The sequence below is a fragment of the Gavialis gangeticus genome, unplaced genomic scaffold, assembly GCF_001723915.1.
Source record: "Gavialis gangeticus isolate Ggan-Ray unplaced genomic scaffold, GavGan_comp1, whole genome shotgun sequence".
NCBI classification, from domain to species: domain Eukaryota; kingdom Metazoa; phylum Chordata; order Crocodylia; family Gavialidae; genus Gavialis; species Gavialis gangeticus.
Window position 1 is genome coordinate 21,537,668 of NW_017729028.1, and position 417 is coordinate 21,538,084.

Consider the following 417-nt stretch of genomic DNA (forward strand, 5'->3'; position numbering starts at 1 on the left):
AGATATTAGTCTGAAGACAAATTTCCTTAAGTTGCAACAGCTGACATTTCTACAAACTGGCTGCGTTCACTGAGCTTGTGCCAGTTTAAATACATAATATGCTTCCATGTTCCCTGGTCCTTGGGGATAGTGTCCCAAGACACTTGGTCTGCCCTGGTTTTCGTACCATTCACGCTATGAACAAATGCAGTAGGTATCAGATATACTCGTGGCAGATTTAGTTGCAGTGGTCACTTATGTTCTAACAGCACACAGAGGTAGAGGCTAGAATATGGGATCAGAGTATCACACAGTGGTGCGGGATACAACAGGATCAACCCCAAGACTAGAAGGGAAGTTTGGCATCTAAAGAATGGTGGGATTAGACCATCTAATCCCAAGGAGTCATTTCTTGGTAAAAAAAAAAAAAAAAGCCAG